We start from the raw sequence: 20,364 nt of genomic DNA, 5'->3' as shown, positions 1-20,364 counted from the left end.
TATTGCACAAGGATATAGTCATGGAGATACACACCAGGATAAGCATTTAAAGAATAAGAATTATCTCAATTGTTTGAACTAGGTCGTAAAAGTACTATGAAATAGTTAATTATCAAACGCATTTTTTAGTTAGGTTTCAACATTTTTCTAGTACTGTGCTAAAGTTCTGAAGAAGATACAAAAGTCACATAAGGCCTTGTCATTATGTAACTTACAGTTTACTTTTGGGTACAAAATTGTTATGTGTGCATACGTGTGTGCATGTGTATATATAACACAAATGGCCCATGTTAAATGAGGTATGCTAATTTCAAATGTAAGCACCTCAGAGAAGGAAGACAGCACTGGAAGTTTAAATGATCATGAAAATTTTAGACTTTGGATGGATGACAGAGGAGAGAAAGGGAATTCTAGACTATGAAAACAATATGAAAGGAAGGAGCTCTATGGCCTGATTGTCAACTCACTAGGAGGCATGCTCACCTAGATGGCTCAGATTAAAAAATCAAGCCAAATTGAACTTATCTTTTTTTTGAAACTCTCTTCTTCTATGTCCCATAATTCAGCAGGACCCTAGTATTTACCTAATTTGTTAGCCTGCCCAGCTAGGAGTCATCCTAAACTCTCCCATTCCTACTTCTTCTATTCTGTCATTCTTTCTATGTTCTGGGGCTGCCTTTTGAGAGCTTCCACGATGCTCATTACCTCAAGGACTGGAATAAGCTCAAGATTGTTATTGACCCCACCTCCTACTACTGATTTAAATTCTTCTCTCTCATTATCTCCCTTTGAGAGGCTTTGCTCTTGAATTTCTCATCTTGGGCTAATGTTGTCAAATTAGTTAACTGATTTAGATTGACTACCCAACTCTAATCAGGCACTTCCTTGAGTTAAAACTTTTGGTTTAATTTCCTAGTTTCCTCACAAGACAGTCTATCTCTGTCCAGCCAGAATAGCTAGGATCAGAATCTGGTTAGTCTTGGTTTCTTAATCCCCTCTTGTTTATTCCTACTCTGTCTGCCTTAGTTTAGTGGTTCATAATCTTTTGCCTGGTGTGGTAGATTGAGCTAATATGTTCAACAAGTGTTCATTCTCTCTTTCCTCACCCTATGGGTAGAGTATCCTACTGCGTCCTGTAGACATTGAGCTTGGCCATGAGACCCTGGCTGGTGGCAGGTGCATAGAAGAGATGCTGTGCTAGCTCTGAGTAGAGGCTTTAGGAGATATTGCATGTTTCTGCCCACCCCACTACCTCCCTGCACTCCTGCCATCCACCAATAGAAGAACAGAAAAGACATTGCTCCTTCATCATGAATTTTGAAAAGGAAAACCCATGGAGCACACATGAGTCTGCCTATGTAGTCTAGAGCCAAGCCAAGCCTGGTCCAACCCAGCCAAGCTGAAACCGACCATGACTGACCCACAGACCTGTAAGTAAGAAACAAATGTTTGCTGTTATAAGCCACTAAGATTTTGAATTGTTTAATAAAACCTGACATATATTCCTGAATTTTTATAAAACCTCCTACCTCATCTTCCCAGTCTTACCTTCCTCCTATCTACCCTTCACATTAGATTAAACAAAAATTCTTCAATAGCTCTAATAGCTCCAATGTCCCACAGGATAAAAATCCAAAATGGAATAAGAGACCACTACTTGCCTAGCCTCACCTCTATTTCTGTCTTGCATTTCCAGCTCTAGTTATACCTACCTACCTAATGTTCCTATAATTGATAATGCTTTCTCTCAGTGTCCTCTTTTACAAATGCAGTCAACTGTTTCAAATACCTTTGCCCAGACCCCCTCCCTCTCCCACCTGATGGATGGGCTGATGAAGGGCTGTTGAAGCCCTTTGCCCCGCAAAACTTACAAGATTTAAGTGTTGCCACTTCTGGAGGGCCTTCCCTCACTCCTCTAAACTCTCAAAACTATTTGCCTAATTCCAAGAGAGCAGACTTTGTTTTGAAATAGATTATTTTTATACCTCCTTTTCAGCTTGATTGTGAACAATTTGCTAATAGGAAGTTTGTCTTTTCATCTTTTTATTTTCAGGACTTAACATTTGTTTCATGCATATTTTAGATACTCAATAAATGATGCTATGGATATTTAGCTGATTTTGAAATTTAATCTGCTTAATGTTCCTCTACCTGGTTGAACCACTTTCACTTAAGATACACATACCATGAATTTGGGTTACCTTCTTTCTCACCAAGGTGTTACTTCTGGAACTATACTTGAAACATTAAGTGGACACAACCATGTGACCAATGCCCTGATCAACAGATAAAGCATTCCCAGCATCCTTCTTCTCTTACCAATCGCTACAAACACTTCCCAGAGAATAAGTCCTTTTCTGACTTCTGTCATCATAGATCGTTTTGCCTATTTTAGAACAGTATGTAAATGGAAATAGAGGGTATGCCCACTTTTATGCCTGGCTTTTTTCTTGCTCAACATTGTAATTTGTGAGATTTATTCAAATTATTGTGTATAGCAGTAGATCCATTTTATTGCTGTATAGTACTCCCTAGTATAAATATATCACATTTTTTCCATTACACTGTTAATAGTTATTTAGGTTGTTGCCAGTTTTGGGCTCTTATGAATAAAGGTGTCACAAACACATTTTTGTACATGTCTTTTGGTGCACATATGTGAATTTCTGCTGAGTAAAAACCTAGGAGTTGAATTTCTGGTTCATAGGGCATTTTATGTCTTCACCTATGGTAGCTACTTCTAGACTCTTCTCCAAAGTGACTGTACCAAGAGTTCCTCTTCTTTTATATACTCACCAGCTCCTTGTCTTGTCAGTCTTTTTACTTGCAATCATTTGGGTGACATATTGTGTCATTAATTTGCATTTCCCTGATGACTAGTGACATTGAGCACTTAAAAATAGTTTTTTAAGGAAAAAAAAGTTTTTTTCCTTTTTTTTTTTAACCATTTGGATATCTTCTTTTGTGAAATCGCATTTTTCTTTTGGGTTATCTTTTTCTTATTTGTTTGCATGAATTCTCTGAAACCAATTTGTTGGTATTTTGGTATACCATTTTTTTGCTTCTACCTTCCCAAGACAGATTGGCCTGTAATTTTCCTTTTTTATTATATCCATGTCAGCTTTTAGTGAAGGATATCCAGGTCTCGTAAAATGAGTTGGAAAATGTTCTCTCTTTTTATATTCTTTGGAAAGTTTAATGTAAGGGTGGTGTTATTTCTAATTTCTTCTCTAGGAGTCAGTGAACATAGCACATGAGCAGATGAGCCCTGGAATCAGAGTGCTGGGACTGAATCCTGACTCGGCTACTTTCTTATCATGTCAACCTTGGGAAAGATACACAACCTGTTTCTGCCTCAGCTTTCTCATCTATAAAATGGGGATAATGAAAATACTTTATAAAATCTTTGTCAGGATCTTTGAGTCACATGTAGAATTCTCACTACCATTTCTGGCACACAATAGGAGTTCAAAAATTATTATTTATCCATTTATTCAACGTTTTTGCATACAGTGCAGTCTTATTGAAGCTGAAGCTGTGTCTTTCTTACGGTGTTGGTTCAACAAACAATAAGCATTCCATGGGTTGAGGAAGTAAGTGGAACCTCTCAAAGCAATGCCAAAATCAAATTCTTCTTTACACTTAGCCTTTCCTCAGGGATATTTTTTTTCCTTTCCTTTTTCTCTATTTTGTGAAATGTCAGGGAAGAGACATAAGAAGCTTTCTGTGGAAATAGTACCCAGAGAAAGACATGGATCTTAGTCATGGTACTTTTTTGGGGTTTTGGCAATATCCTAGGTGGGTGTGGGTCTACATGGCAAATATTCAGTGGTTAGAGGGGAGTTTGGACTTTTGATTTTTACTGCCTGGTAACTAACCTCAGAGATCTCTGGTTTTTCTTTTTAACAAAAAGAAGCCCAGCCTTCCCAGGGTGCGGTTTGAATTCCTGATTTGGTGGTTGTTCAGGGCTCTGAAAAGTCTATGCAGCTTTAAAGCAATGATAGTTATTGCTATGCAAATCTTTTTTTTTTTTTCCTTTAGCCTTTGTGTCATTAAAAGGCCACTCAAGTGGAATGTTTGTTTTCAACTGGCTTATATCTCAGATTTAAGATACGTGGATCTCTGATGAACTCTGAAACAATTAATACTACATCTTCATCAGAAAAAACACAGAAATTAGGGTTAAACAGGTCTTCTTGTGGTTTTCTCTAATCTTTTTCCAGCTTTATGGTTTCTCTGTCAGTTCTCCCTATGTCTTCTCTCAGTCTGCTTTTTTGAGTTTGAAATGAATTATCCATTCCAGACGTCCCCTATCTATCCCCACCCCAACATATGCACATTCCTCCTCTTGCACAGTTCCTGACCTATAGTCCTTCATATAAGCGAGGAAAAAATAGAAAGATAACGACACTTCCATGGATTCGCATAGCTCACATGTGTCTGGTCTTCTGAGGAGAAATCGCTCCACTCAATAAATCCCATGATCCAGCCACAGAAATCTTTGCCATTTCAAAGAATAATTTTCATGATTCCGTGCTTTTGCTTAACCTCAGTTGTTCAAAATTCTACTCATCTTTCATAGGACTTTCATCAAATGTTACCTTATTTGTGATGTCATTCTGATGTCAGAATGGGATTTTTCCTTTGGGTTCCTTTCGCATTTTGTTTATGCCCCTATTGTAATATTGCTTCAAATCCCAATTCGAAATCCTGGGTGTGCAAGCAATGTGATTTTATTTTTCTGTCACTAATTTGTATCTTTTGTGGTTAAATCATAGATATTTCCTTCCTCCACTTCCAGGGATTTCATCTAAGTGTGGATGTGGTAGACACAGAATCAATGGCCCCAATTCTTCACCTTTCTCTTTACTGAATACCTTTGGACAAGGCTATCCTGAGCTCTTCACTCCAGATTCAGCCACGGGACTTAGTGGGATATATGTCAGTGGGATATTAGCAGGAGTAATGTGATTAGAGGTTTGAAACATATGCAGATTTGGATGTGCCGACCTTTGTACCTTCACTGGCACCATAAGAAAAATAAGCCTCAACTAGTCCACCAGTCCTAGAAAAAGGGTGAGAGACATGTCCAGCAGAATTTACCCCCATCACATCCACCTAGATGAGCTAACTCCCAGCAAACCTGCAGACATGTTTGCTAAATAGTTCTTATTTTAAGACACTGAGTTTGGGATAGTTTGTTATGCAGCATTTTTCTATCAAGAGCTAACATCTATTATGTAGATTTGGGGCAAGGTAATGGTATTTTAATAAGACTTTTATATTGCTTGATACATCTTTGTTTTCATCTTCTTTTTGGTCATCAATCCATTGAAATGGCTGTTATGTTTTTCTCATATTGACCAATAGGTCTTTAGCGCTCACTTCTCCCTTTCAGCAACTTCTATTATTTTCCCATGCCTCACTGGAGCATGGAACACTCAGGCTGTCCGGGACAGGTCTGTTATAGCTTAGTTACCCTGCCCTATGTTAAGGTAGCTCTGAAGAACCTGTCAACTCCCTGGGACTCACAGGAGAACTGAGACATAGTTTCCTCGATATTTAAGCTGATTACGTATCTGAGGTTTCCATTGTTTTCTCTCCCTTTCCTAAGACTCAGCCCAGGGCAGGTCTGGGTAGAGGGTAATAAATAGGGCCCCTAATCAGAGAAACCACCTAAGTGTAGATTTTTGTCACTTCTTCAACTCTTTTCTATCCCAACCCTCAAACCCTTTATCTTTTTTGGGGCAGGAAAACTAATTCTAACTGATTATGTATTATTTTGAATCTATTGTTTATGATGTAAAATTTGGGCCTCAAGTCCTTCAGAGCTTTGACTTACAAGTCTAGAATTTGGCCCTTTTTTTTAATACAATTAATATGGTAAAGTCGTGTTGCCTGAATGGGGGTAGGTTATGGGGTAAAAGAGAATTATCGAACAAAAACAAAGCATATGTTAATATTGAAAAATAATTCTGTCACACATTCTATTGCCAACAAGAAGTAGAATCACTAATGACCTATGCCTTCAATTCAGCCCTCTATCCTGAATTTGCGACTTATGTATCCAAATGCTTACTTGAGACCTCCTCTTGGATGTCCTGCAGAGATCTCAAGGTCAGTATGTCTAAAATGGAACACATCCTTTTGCCTTGATTTAACCATTCTCCAGGATTCCCTATCACAATAGCTGGCATTATCATCCACTCAGTTGTCTGGAAAGACCTCTGGGAAACCTCTCTGACTTGTACCTTTTCTTTATACCTTATATCCCATCATCAATGTACATCCTACATTTCTTTCTCTCTATTCCCTCTGTCCAGGCTAATGAAATCCACCATCATCTCCTACTTGGGGTACTGTGACAGTCTCTTAAACAGTCTCTCCAATTCCAGTCTTTCTTCCCTGTAATCAATTCTCCATGCTGTAGCCGTCTTCTAACAATAAAACCAGGTCATGTCAGGCCTGTACTATAAGTCTATCTATAACTTTCCATTGCATTTAAGATAGAATTTGAAACTCTTGATATGGCATATAAGGCCCTGTCTGACCTAGATCTTGCCTATGTCTTCAGCCTCATTTCTTGCCACTCCTACCCTAGGTCTTTTTGCTTGCATCAGACTTCCTTCTATATCTTGAATGAGCTATGCCCTTTTCATGTGTCTAGGTTTCTGCTCAAATCCTTTCTTTCCTAAAAGAGTCTTCTCCTTCTCCACTCCATCTGTTCCCTGCTGCTGACCCCACACCTACTTTTTCCTGGCTAATTCCCATAGTTCAATTTAAATAGTATGTCCTTTAGGATGCCTGTCCTGACTTTATCTGTCTTCTGTGATATACTTGCATATCATCCTGCTAATTTCCAGAACTCTCATCAAATTTCTAATTTTCTTTTCATTTAAATAAACTTTTAATTGAAGTATAGCATCACACAAAAATGTGAACAAATCATGAGTGTATATATATATATATATATATAGAGAGAGAGAGAGAGAGAGAGATGAATTTTCACAGCATGTGCACAATACATGTTATCTATCACCCATTCAGATCAAAAAATATAATATTACCAGCACTCCAAAAACCCCTTTGTTCCCTCTTCCAGTAATAAGCTCCTTCAAGGTAACCAATATCTTGACTTCTAGTGCCACAGATTAGTTTGTATTTTCTTGAACTTCACATAAATGAAACTATACAGTGTATTTCTTGGGGTCTTCTTTGGCTCAATATTATGTTTGTAACATTCATGGTGTGAATGGCAATGGTCTTTCTTTCCTGTTTCTTTGAATGAATATACCACGATTTGTTTAATCCATTCTACTGTTCATTGTCATTTGTGTCATTTATAATTTCTGGCTATCATGACTGCTGCTGCTATAATGAACATTCTTTTGTGCTTGTATCTGCTTTTTATTTCTGAAAGATTTATGTATTTCTATTAGGTGTATTTCTAGGAGTAAATTTGCAGGGTCATGGGTAGGCATATGTTCAGTGTTAGTAGATACTGTCAAGCAGTTTCCTAAACGGGTTCTAGTAATTTAAACTCCCATCAGCCCCATGAATATATATACCCACTATGTGCCCACAGAAATTAAAAATAAAAAATAAAATAAATAAAAAATAAACTCCCACCATCAATGTATGAAAATTTTAGTGACTTTTCATTCTTGTCAACATTTGGTATTGCCAATATTTTATTTAGTCATTCTGATGTGTGTGTAGTGGTATCTTCATTGTGTTTTTATAAATTGCATCTCCATAATGGTGACTAATGAGAATGAATATCTTTTTATTGGCCATTTATATGTCAGCCTTTTATATATCTTCTTTTGTAAAATTCCTGTTCAAGTCTTTGCTCACTTTGTTATTGGGATGCCTCTCCCACCACACTCCATTGATATGTTAGAGGTTTGTTTTATATTCTTTTTGTAATATATTTTGTATATTTTTCTGTTGTTGAATATGTGTGTCTTGCAAATATCTTCTTCTAGTCTTTGGCTTACCTTTTACAGACTCTTCTGAGATCAGAAGTCCTTAATTTTAATAAAGTATAATTTGTCAATATTTTTCTTTGTGGATTTTCTGTCTTATTTAAGAAATTGTTATCTACCCCCAAATCATGACTTTATTCTCTTGTTGTTTTTTTTTCCTAGAAGCTTAATTGTTTTATACTATTCATGTAAAAGTGATTTTTGTGTAAGGTATAAAATAAGTACATCAAGACCATCCTTAGCATGTGTTAATTTTATCATAAATCAAGTATATATTTGTTTTTTTAACTTTAAACAAATTTTTGTTACACAAAGATTGTCACATAATTGGATATTTCTCTACTTTGTACACAATTATTCTCACTCTCCACAGAAAGGCTGTTTAACTTCTCATCTGGTGGTGGCAAGCACTAAAATCCTGATTTCAACAGAATAGTAGTGAAAATGCCTCAATGATTTAAGTTGAAAGCAGTACATTGGTACATGGCTCTTTTATCCAGTATCAGGAATGTACAAATGACTTTTTATTCAAAAATACAAAATAAATTATCTGTATGCATGGACAATGACAGCAGTAAACCATTATATATTTTGTCAACTGAAACCAGTAACTGATGGTTTTAGTGATTTCTTTAACATCAGCCAGCCTTTTCTTCATTTTCTCCAACTGACTTCTCTGAAGTTATTGGTAAGGAACACTGCCTTGGGCTTCCTGTCACAGTTCATTAATAAAGGTAAAGCACTCTTCTAGGAGTTAGAACATACCACCTCCCATACCACCTCCCATTCCATCCATTGCACCCATTCCAGGATCCTTCTCTTCTTTAGAAATTTCTGTGACTACAACTTCTGCTGTAGTTAAGAGAGAGGCCACACCAGAAGCATTCAATAAAGCAGTTCTCACAACCTTTGTTGTGTCGATAATTCCTTTTTCCACCATATTCACAAAATCTCTGACCATAGCATCATAACCAACTTCTGAGGAACTTTGCATAATTTTCTCAACTATCAAAGATACTTCAACACCTGCATTCTTAGCAATGGTCATTGCTGGAAATTTGAGTGTTCTTTTAATAATTTCTATACCAATGTTGTGATCTTCATTAACTGGAGTCAGTGAGTCCAAGGCTGGAATGCACCGAAGCAGGGCACGACCCCCTCTCAAAACAATGCCTTCTTCAACAGCAGCTCTTGTAGCATTAAGGGCATCTGTAACTCTGTCTTGCTTTTCATTCACTTCAGCATCACTTGTCCCACCAACCTTTAGCACAGCTACTCCATCTGAAAGTTTTGCCAGTGTTCATTCAGTTTTTCCTTTTCATATTCACTAGTTGTGACATCTAACTGCTCAATGATTTCTTGAACACATTTTTCAATTTGAGCCTTGTCACCTTTTCCTTTTAAAAGCATGGCATCGTCTTTGGTCACAATGACCTCTCCAACTTTTCCTAAGTCATGAGGCTGAACGTCTTCAAGATTTAGGGTCAACCCCTCTTCTGCAAACACTGCACCACCAGTAGCAATAGCCATATCTTTAAGCTGGTTGTTTCTATTGTCACCAAACCCTGGATCCTTGACTGCCACAACCTGAAGACCAACCTTTAGCCTATTCAAGACGAGTGTACTTAGAGCTTCTCCATTAACGTCTTCAGCAATTATGACCAAGGCTTACAGTAAGCATTGGCAATTTCAAGAGCAGGTACAATGGACTGGACACTAGAAATTTTCTTTTCACTCAGCAGAACATAGGCATCCTGGAATTCACATTTCTGACCTTTTGATGTATTAATTAAGTATGGAGAAATATAGCCTTAATCAAACTTAATGCCTTCGATAATTTCTAATTCATCATTCGGTACTTTTCCCATTATTTACTGTGATGATACCCTTGCTTCCAACCTTTTTCATTGCATCAGAGATGATATTGCCAATTTCTTTGTCTCCATTTGCAGAAATTGTAGCAACCCGTGCAATTTCTTCAGGGGTGGTCACAGGTTTAGACTGCTTTTTTGGTTCAGCGATTATAGCATCAACAGCTAACATCACACCTCTCCTGATTTCCACCGGATTAGCCCCTTTGCTAATCTTCTTGAAGCCTTCCTTGGCAATAGAGCGTGCCAGTGCAGTAACAGTGGTAGTGCCATCCACAGCCTCTTCATTTGTGTTATTGGCAACATCTTGAACAAGTTTTGCTCCAGTATTTTTATATTTATCCTTTAAGTCAATTGACTTTGCAACAGTCACACTATCTTTTGTTACTTTAGGACTTCCCCAGCTCTGTCTGCTCAATAATCACTGTTCTTCCCTTTGGCCCCACTGTAACGGCTACAGCATGGGCTAAAAGGTCTACACCTTGAAGCATTAAGCCTCAGGCATCTGCACCAAAATTATCTTTGGCATAAGCCTAAGTGAGATGAGGAGCCAGTACCCTGGACACTGGTCTTATCTGGCAAAAGACTGTGGGTAAACAAAGCATTTCTGCGGGGCGGCAGCAGGGCGTGCGCTTGGTGAGGCAGGTCGTCGGCAGTCAGTGAGGGCAGTATATATTTGTTTCTGAGCTATGTCTTTTGTTTCATTGTCCTATTTGCCTAATGACTAATTAAAAGTCCTTTATTCTACTTTGAACTACATGTTTTATAAAGGCTGGAGTGGTGTGTATTTCTTATTAAATAATATATTCTTATTTATTATAATAGTGCCCGACACCTTGGTTGGGACTTACTACAGTTTTGATGAACATTGAATTAATAGCCATACTTCATAAGCAGTTTAAATGATCAAATATTGAATAGAAGTGCTGAAAGTGGGCAACTTTGCCTTTTTCTGATCTTACTGGAAAAGCTTTCAGCTTTTCACCATTGAGGGTGATGTTAGCTGTGGGCTTGTCCTATATGTCTTTTATTTTATTGAGGTACCTTCCTTCTACACATAACTTATTGACAGTTTTTAACATAAAAGGATTATGAATTTTGTCAAATGCTTTTTCTGCATGTACTGAGATGATCATATAATTTTTGTATTTTATTCTGTTAATGTGGTGTATCACATTTATTGACTTGAGTATGTTGAATAATCCTTGCTAGGATAGGGGTAAATCCTACTTGATCATGAAATATTATTTTTTAAATGTGCTATTGAACTTGGTTTGTTAGTATTCTTTTGAGGATTTTTGCTTCCGTGTTTATCAGGGATATTGGTCTGTAATGTCCTTTTCTGGCTTTGGTATCAGGGCAAAGCTGGTCTAATAAAATGTGTTTGGAAGTTTTCCTTCCTTTTCAAGTTTTAAAAGGAGTTTAAGAAGAAATTGTATTAGTTTTTCTTTAAATGTTTGGAAGAATTTTCCATGAGGCTATCCGGTTCTGGGCTTTTCTTTGACGAGAGACCTTTTGTTAGTGATTCAAGCTTTCTACTTGTTGTTGGTCTATTCAGATTTTCTATATCTTTATGATTCAGTCTTGGTGGGTTGTATGTTTCTAGGAATTTATCCATTTCTTCTAGGTTAGCTGATTTGTTGACACAGAATTATTCATAATAGTTTCTTATGATCCTTTGTATTTCTGTGGTATGAGTTGTAATGTCACCTCTTTCATTTCTGATTTTATTTGAGTCTTCTTTCTTTCTTAGTATAACTAAGTTTTTAAAAAATCTTGTAGTTTTATTGATTCTTTTTTAGTCTTTATTTCATTTATTTCTGTTCTGACTTTTATTTCCTTTCTTCTGTTGACTTTGTGCTTAGTTTTTTTTTTCCTAGTTCTATAACATATAACGTGGGTTGTTTATTTGAGATCTTCTTTTTTGATGTAAGTGCTTTTGCTATAAACTTACCTTTTAAAACTGCTTTGGCTGCATCCCAGAAGTTTTGAGATGTTGTGTTTTTATTTTTGTTTGTGTGAGGATATTCTGAAATTTACCTTTTAATTTCTCATTTGATTCATTGGTTATTCCTGATCATGTTTTTAAATTTCTACATATTTTTACATTTTTGAGATTGTTTATGCTATTGATCTCTAGTTTTATACCATTGTGGTGAAAGAAGATACTTCATATGATTTAAATCTTATTACATTTGTTAAGATTTGTTTTATGACCTAACAAATTATCCTGAAGAATATTTTTTGTGAATGTGAGAAGAATGTGTATTATGTTGCTTTTGGATGGAATGTTCTATATATGTCCGTTAGGTTCATTTGGTTTAAAGTGTAGTTCAAGTCCAAAGTTTTCTTATTATCTGTCTGAATGATCTGTCCATAGTGAAAGTAAAGTATTGAGGTACCCTACTATTATTGTATTGTAGTCTCTCTCTCCCCTCAGATCATTTAATATTTGCCTTATATATGTAGGTGCTCTGATATTGGGTGTATATATTTATAATTCTTATGTCGTTTTGATGAATTGACCCCTTTATCATTATATAATAACCTTCTTTGCTTCTTTTTATAGTTTTTGACTTAAGAATATTTTGTCTAAGTATAGCTACTCCTGATCTCTTTTGGTTTCCATTTAGTAGAATATCCTTTTCCATCTCTTCACTTTTAGTCTATTTGTGTCCATAAAGGTGGAGTGATTTTCTTGTAGGCAGCATATTGTTTGGCCTTGGTCTCTAAAAAATCTATTCAGCCACTCTACAGCTTCTGATTGAAGAATATAATCCATTTACATTTAAAGTAATTATTTATAGGTAAGCATATACTATATACTACTGCCACTTTGTTATTCTTTTTCTGGTTGTTTTATAGATCTTTCTGGTTGTTTTTCTGGTTGTTTTAAGATCTTTTGTTCATTTTTTCCTTTCTTACTGTTTTTCTTCATGGTTTGATGGTGATGATCTTCTATGGTGATGTGTTTTGAATACTTATTTTTATATTTTGTGTATCTACTATAGGTTTTTGCTTTGTGGTTATCACTAGGCTTGCATGAAACATCTTATAGTTATAACAGACTATTTTAAGCTGATAACCACTTACCTTTGCTTACAAAAACTCTACATTTTTGCTTCCCCCACTTATATTAATGTTTTTCATGTCACAATTTACATCTTTTTGTAACCTGTATCTCTCAACAAATGATTGTAGCTATCGTTATTTATTTATTTTTTAATTATACTTTAAGTTCTAGAGTACATATGCACAACTTGCAGGTTTGTTACCTAGGTATACATGTGCCATGTTGGTTTGCTGCACCCATTAACTCGTCATTTACATTAGGTATTTATCCTAATGTGCCCCTCCCCCTATCCCCCACCCCACGACAGGCCCCCAAGTGTGATGTTCCCTACCCTGTGTCCCAGTGTTCTCATTGTTCAATTCCCACCTATGAGTGAGAACATGTGGTGTTTTGTTTTCTGTCCTTATGATAGTTTGCTCAGAATGATGGTTTCCATCTTCATCCATGTCCCCGCAAAGGACATGAACTCATCCTTTTTTATGGCTGCATAGTATTCCATGGTGTATATGTGCCACATTTTCTTTTTTTTTTATTATACTCTAAGTTTTAGGATACATGTGCACAATGTGCAGGTTAGTTACATATGTATACATGTGCCATGTTGGTGTGCTACACCCATTAACTCATCATTTAATATTGGGTATATCTCCTAATGCCACATTTTCTTTTTGCAGTCTATCATTGATGGACATTTGGGTTGGTTCCAAGTTTTTGCTTTTGTGAATAGTGCCACAAGAAACATACTTGTGCATGTGTCTTTATAGTAGAATGATTTATAATCCTTTGAGTATATACCCAATAATGGGATTGCTGGGTCAAATGGTATTTCTGGTTCCAGATCCTTGAGGAATTGCCACACTGTCTTCCACAATGGTTGAGCTAGTTTACACTTCCACCAACAATGTAAAAGTGTTCCTATTTCTCCATGTCCTCTCCAGCATCTGTTTCCTGACTTTTTAAATGATCGCCATTCTAACTGGTGTGAGATGGTATCTTATTGTGGTTTTGATTTGCATTTCTCTGATGACCAGTGATGATGAGCATTTTTTCATGTGTCTGTTGGCTGCATAAATGTCTTCTTTTGAGAAGTGTCTGTTCATATCATTTGCCCACTTTTTGATGGGGTTTTTTTTTCTTGTAAATTTGCTTAAGTTCTTTGTAGATTCTGGATATTAGCCCTTTGTCAGATGGGTAGATTGCAAAAATTTTCTCCCATTCTGTAGGATGCCTGTTCTACTCTGATGGTAGTTTCTTTTTCTGTGCAGAAGCTCCTCAGTTTAATTAGATCCCATTTGTCTATTTTTGGCTTTTTTTGTCATTGTTTTTGGTGTTTTATTCATAAAGTCTTTGCCCATGCAAAGACTTGTTATTGTCCTGAATGGTATTGCCTAAGTTTTCTTCTAGGGATTTTATGGTTTTAGGTCTAACATTTAAGTCTTTATTCCATTTTGAATTAATTTTTACATAAGGTATAAGGAAGGGATCTAGTTTCAGCTTTCTCCATGTGGCTAGCCAGTTTTCCCAGCACCATTTATTAAATAGGGAATCCTTTCCCCATTTCTTGTTTTTGTCAGGTTTGTCAAAGATCAGATGGCTGTAGATGTGTGGTGTTATTTCTGAGGCCTCTGTTCTGTTACATTGGTCTATATATCTGTTTTTGTATCAGTACCATGCTGTTTTGGCTACTGTCGCCTTGTAGTATAGTTTGAAGTCAGATAGCGTGATGCCTCCAGCTTTGTTCTTTTGGCTTAGGATTGTCTTGGCAATGCAGGCTCTTTTTTTGGTTCCATATGAACTTCAAAGTAGTTTTTTCCAATTCTTTGTAGACAGGCATTGGTAGCTTGATGGGAATGGCATTGAATCTGTAAATTACCTTGGGCAGTATGGCCATTTTCACGACATTGATTCTTCCTATTCATGAACATGGAATGTTCTTCCATTTGTTTGTGTCCTCTTTTATTTTGTTGAGCAGTGGTTTGTAGTTCTCCTTGAAGAGGTCCTTCACATCCCTTGTAGGTTGGATTCCTAGGTATTTTATTCTCTTTGTAGCAATTGTGAATGGGAGTTCACTCATGATTTGGCTCTCTGTTTGTCTGTTATTGGTGTATAGGAATGCTTGTGATTTTTACACACTGATTTTGTATCCTGAGACTTTGCTGAAGTTGCTTATCAGCTTAAGGAAATTTTGGGCTGAGACAATGGGGTTTTCTAAATATACAGTCATGTCATCTGCAAACAGGGACAACTTGACTTCCTCTTTTCCTAATTGAATACCCTTTATTTCTTTCTCTTGCCTGATTGCCGTGGCCAGAGCTTTCAACACTATGTTGAATAGGAGTGGTGAGATAATGCATCCTGTCTTGTGCCAGTTGTCAAAGGGAATGTTTCCAGTTTTTGCCCATTCAGTATGATATTGGCTGTGGGTTTGTCATAAACAGCTCTTATTGTGTTGAGATACCTTCCATCAGTACCTAGTTTATTGAGAGTTTTCAGCATGAAGTTCTGTTGAATTTTGTCAAAGGCCTTTTCTGCATCTATTGAGATAATCGTGGTTTTTGTCTTTGGTTCTGTTTATGTGATCGGTTATGTTTATTGATTTGCATATGTGGATCTGGCCTTGCATCCCAGGGATGAAGCCCACTTGATCATGGTGGATAAGCTTTTTGATGTGCTGCTGGATTTTGTTTGCCAGTATTTTATTGAGGATTTTTGCATCGATGTTCATCAGGGATATTGGTCTAAAATTCTCTTTTCTTGTTGTGTCTCTGCCAGGCTTTGGTATCAGGATGATTCTTGCCTCATAAAATGAGTTAGGGAGGATTCCCTCTTTTTCTATTGATTGGAATAGTTTCAGAAGGAATGGTACCAGCAGCTCCTCTTTGTACCTCTGGTAGAATTCGGCTGTGAATCCATCTGGTCATGGACTTTTTTTGGTCGGTAGGCTATTAATTATTGCTTCAATTTCAGAGCCTGTTATTGGTCTATTCAAAGATTCAACTTCTTCTTTGTTTAGTTTTGGGAGGGTGCATGTGTCCAGGAATTTATCCATTTCTTCTAGATTTTCTAGTTTATTTGCATAGAGGAGTTTATAGTATTCTCTGGTGGTAGTTTGTATTTCTGTGGGATCAGTGGTGATATCATCGTCTTTATCACATTTTGTTGCGTCTATTTGATTCTTCTGTCTTTTCTTCTTTATTAGTCTTGCTAGCAGTCTATCAATTTTGTTGATCTTTTCAAAAAACCAGGTCCTGGATTCATTGATTTTTTTGAAGTTTTTTTTGTGTCTCTATCTCCTTCAGTTCTGCTCTGATCTTAGTTATTTCTTGCCTTTTGGTAGCTTTTGAATTTGTTTGCTCTTGCTTCTCTAGTTCTTTTAATTGTGATGTTAGGGTGTTGATTTTAGATCTTTCCTGCTTTCTCTTGTGGGCATTTAGTGCTATAAATTTCTCTCTACACATTGCTTTAAATGTGTCCCAGAGATTCTGGTACGTTGTGTCTTTGTTCTCATTGGTTTCAAAGAACATCTTTATTTCTGCCTTCATTTCGTTATGTACCCAGTAGTCATTCAGGAGCAGGTTGTTCAGTTTCCATGTAGTTGAGCAGTTTTGAGTGAGTTTCTTAATCCTGAGTTCTAGTTTGATTGCACTGTGGTCTGAGAGACAGTTTGTTGTGATTTCTGTTCTTTTACATTTGCTGAGGAGTGCTTTACTTCCAACTATGTGGTCAATTTTGGAATAAGTGCATGTGGTGCTGAGAAGAATGTATATTCTGTTGATTTGGGGTGGAGAGTTCTGTAGATGTCTATTAGGTCTGCTTTGTGCAGAGCTGAGTTCAAGTCCTGGATATCCTGGTTAATCTTTTGTCTCGTAGATCTGTCTAATATTTACAGTGTGGTGTTAAAGTCTCCCATTATTATTGTGTGGGAGTCTAAGTCTCTTTGTAGGTCTCTGAGGCTCTTCTTGTTGAATTGATCCCTTTACCATTATGTAATGGCCTTCTTTGTCTCTCTTGATCTTTGTTGGTTTAAAGTCTGTTTTATCTGAGACTAGAATTGCAACCCCTGCTTTTTTTTTTGTTTTCCATCTGCTTGGTAGATCTTCCTCCATCCCTTTATTTTGAGCCTATGTGTGTCTCTGCATGTGAGATGGGTCTCCTGAACACAGCACACTGATGGTTCTTGATTCTTTATCCAATTTGCCAGTCTGTGTCTTTTAATTGGAGCATTTAGCCCATTTATATTTAAGGTTAATATTGTTATGTGTGAATTTGATCCTGTCATTATGATGTTAGCTGGTTATTTTGCCCGTTAGTTGATGAAGTTTCTTCCTAGCATCGATGGTCTTTACAATTTGGCATGTTTTTGCAGTGGCTGGTACCGGTTGTTCCTTTCCATGTTTAGTGCTTACTTCAGGAGCTCCTGTAAGGCAGGCTTGGTGGTGACAAAGTCTCTCAGCATTTGCTTGTCTGTAAAGGATTTTATTTCTCCTTCACTTATGAAGCTTAGTTTTGCTGGATATGAAATTCTGGGTTGAAAATTCTTTTCTTTAAGAATGTTGAATATTGGCCCCCACTCTCTTCTGGCTTGTAGAGTTTCTGCTGAGAGATCTGCTGTTAGTCTGATGGGCTTCCCTTTGTGGGTAACCCAACCTTTCTCTCTGGCTGCCATTAACATTTTTTCCTCATTTCAGCCTTGGAGAATCTGGCAATTATGTGTCTTGGGGTTGCTCTTCTTGAGGAGTATCTTTGTGGTGTTCTCTGTATCTCCTGAATTTGAAGGTTGGCCTACCTTGCTAGACTGGGGAAGTTCTCCTGGACAATATCCTGAAGCGTGTTTTCCAACTTGGTTCCATTCTCCCCATCACTTTCAGGTACATAAATCAGACGTAGATTTGGCCTTTTCACATAGTCCCATATTTCTTGGAGGCTTTGTTTCTTTTTACTCTTTTTTCTCTAATCTTGTTTTCTTGCTTTATTTCATTAATTTGATCTTCAATCACTGGTACCCTTTTTTCCCACTTGATCTAATCAGCTATTGAAGGTTGTGCATGTGTCATGAAATTCTCATGTCATGGTTTTCAGCTCCATCAGGTCATTTAAGGACTTCTCTACACTGGTTATTCTAGTTAACCATTCATCCAAACCTTTTTTCAAGGTTTTTAGCTTCCTTGCAATGGGTTCGAACACCCTCCTTTACCTCAGAGAAGTTTGTTATTACTGAGCTTCTGAAGTCTACTTCTGTCAGCTTGTCAAAGTCATTCTCCGTCCACCTTTGTTCCATTGCTGGCGAAGAGCTGTGATCCTTTGGAGGAGAAGAAGCGTTCTGGTTTTTAGAATTTTCAGCTTTTCTGCTCTGGTTTCTCCCCATCTTTGTGGTTTTATCTACCTTTGGTCTTTGATACTGGTGACCTACAGATGGGGTTTTGGTGTGGATGTCCTTTTTGTTGATGTTGATGCTATTCTTTTCTGTTTGTTAGTTTTCCTTCTAAGAGTCAGGTCCCTTAGCTGCAGGTCTGTTGGAGTTTGCTAGAGGTCCACTCCAGACCCTGTTTGCCTGGGTGTCACCAGCAGAGGCTGCAGAACAACAAATATTGCAGAACAGCAAATATTGCTGCCTGATCCTTCCTATGGAAGCTTCGTCCCAGAGGGGTACCCACCTGTATGAGGTGTCAGTCGGCCTCTACTGGGTGGGGTCTCCCAGTTAGGCTACACGGGAGTCAGTGACCCACATAAGGAGGCAGTCTTTTCATTCTCAGAGCTCAAACACCATGTTAGGAGACCCATTGCTCTCTTCAGAGCTGTCAGACAGGGATGTTTAAGTCTGCAGAAGTTTCTGCTGCCTTTTGTTCAGCTATGCCCTGCCCCCAGAGGTGGGGTTTACAGAGGCAGCAGGCCTTGCAGAGCTGCAGTGGGCTCCACCCAGTTCGAGTTTCCCAGCCGCTTTGTTTACCTACTCAAGCCTCAGTAATGGTGGTTGCCTTTCCCCCTGCCAGGCTGCTGTCTTGCAGGTCATTTTCAGACTGCTGCACTAGTAGTGAGCAAGGGTCCATGGGCATGGGACCCACTGAGCCAGGTGCGGCATATAATCTCCTGCTGTGCCATTTGATAAGACCATTGGAAAAGTGCAGTATTTGGGTGGGAGTGTCCCAATTTTCCAGGTACAGTCTGTCACAACTTCCCTTGGCTAGGAAAGGGAAATTCCCTGACCCCTTGCGCTTTCTGGGTGAGGCGATGCCCTGCCCTGCTTTGGCTCGCCCTCCGTGGGCTGCACCCACTGTCCAACCAGTCATAGTGAGATGAACCAGGTACCTCAGTTGGAAATGCAGAAATCACTGTCTTCTGCATCGATCATGCTGGGAGCTACAGACTGGAGCTGTTCCTATTTGGCCATATTGGAACGGACCTCTCTAGCTATGGTTACTTTTTAACAGTTTTATGGGAAAAGCTTCTTGAAACTGATCTGAGCAATAGCTTTCTGAATATGACCCCAAAAGCACAGGACACAAAAGCAAAAATAGAAGAATGGAATTCCATCATACTAAAAAAGTTTTGCACAGCAAAACAGACAAATAGACACATGCGCATGCACACACACACACACACACATCAAACAAGAGTGAAGCTACAATCTACAAAATGAAAGAAAATATTTAAAAACCATACATCTGAAAAAGGGTTAATATTCAAAATATGTAAGGATCTTAAAGAATGCAATAGCAAGAAAGCAAATAACCCAATTTAAAATGGGTGTAGAGCCTGAATAGACATTTCTCAGAAGAAGACATATGAATGGACAACAGATATTAAAAAAATGCTCATCAGCAGGGAAATGCAAATTGAAAACACAATGAGATATCACCTCAGACATCTTAGGATGGCTATTGTCAAAAAGGCTAGAGACAACAAGTGTTTGTGGTAATGTAGAGAAAAGGGAATCTGTGTGCACTGAGGGTAGGAATATAAATTATTGGAGCCACAATGGAAAACAGTATGGAGGTTCCTCAAAAAATTTAAAATAGGGCTATCATAAAATCTAGCAATCTTACTTCTGGGTATGTATCCAAAGGAAATAAAATCAGTATGTTGAAGAGATAACCACAGTCTCATGTTCATTGCAGCATTATTCACAATAGCCATGATATAGAATCAACAGATTAATTGATAAAGAAAATGCAGTATATATACAAAATGAAATACTATTCAGTCTCAAAAAAGAAGGAAATTCTGTCATTTGCTGCAACACAAATGAACCTGAAGGACATTAGGTTAAGTGAAGTAAGCCAGGCATGAAGGAACAAATGATACATTATCTCATTTATAGGTGGAATCTAAAAAGGTCAAACTCATGGAAGCAGAGAGTAGAATGGTGGTTATTGGGCTGGGTGGGAGGGGGGATAGGGAGATATGGTTAAAGGTTAAAAGTTTTAGTTTTATA

At 37.6% G+C, this 20,364-nt stretch overlaps 1 protein-coding gene and 1 pseudogene across 3 annotated transcripts in view; one reads left to right on the top strand and one right to left on the bottom strand.

Moving 5' to 3' along the window:
• The window catches only part of ANAPC10 (anaphase promoting complex subunit 10), a 458,050-nt gene that overhangs the window by 245,864 nt on the left and 191,822 nt on the right, over positions 1–20,364 (top strand). The window lies entirely within an intron of this gene.
• Positions 7,341–10,464, bottom strand: LOC100989587 (60 kDa heat shock protein, mitochondrial-like; annotated as a pseudogene).

Source organism: Pan paniscus, chromosome 3 (genome assembly GCF_029289425.2).
Source record: "Pan paniscus chromosome 3, NHGRI_mPanPan1-v2.0_pri, whole genome shotgun sequence".
Classification (NCBI taxonomy): Eukaryota; Metazoa; Chordata; class Mammalia; order Primates; family Hominidae; genus Pan; species Pan paniscus.
The sequence above is the reverse complement of the archived record's forward strand: the minus strand, read 5'-3'. Positions and strand labels throughout refer to the sequence as shown.